Genomic DNA, 654 nt, shown 5'->3' on the forward strand with positions numbered 1-654 from the left:
GTAGTTATTGTAGTATTATACATATATATATATATATATATATATATATATATATATATATATATGTATGCATGTATTTATGAATATAGTAAGTTTAAGAATGGAAGTGTTGGTATTGTATTTATTCTTTCGTTACGATCGTTTCAACAGTAAGTGCTTCAGATACATCATGTATTTATACTACAAATTTGGTTATTGGCTGAAACTCTATCTGTCAAATGAGAAACTTTTGAAATATGGACATATAGGATAAAACTATTTTAGGAAAAGCATTAAACTGACAAAGAAGTGCAACAACTATCAAATACAAAATATATTATACTTAGCTATCAAAAGAAGGAAGTTAACATATTTTGATCATATAGTAAAAGCACAAGTTACAAAATGACTATTGCTAGAAGGAAAGATAAATAGCAAGCATTCGTTGAGGGAGTATTAGAACTAACAGGTTCGATAACATCAAGGATCTGTGAATGTGTAAGTCTGTCAATGAAAAGACCTGAATGCAAATATTACATCTCCTGAGAGCGGATGACGTCTAATGATGAATATCACAACTTGTTGCATGTGATCCATGTTCATCTCATCACACAAGGGTGAACGAAAAAGGAATTCAAACAATTGCTATGGCATATATATATATATATATATATA

This window comes from Octopus bimaculoides, chromosome 14, assembly GCF_001194135.2.
Source record: "Octopus bimaculoides isolate UCB-OBI-ISO-001 chromosome 14, ASM119413v2, whole genome shotgun sequence".
NCBI classification, from domain to species: Eukaryota; Metazoa; Mollusca; class Cephalopoda; order Octopoda; family Octopodidae; genus Octopus; species Octopus bimaculoides.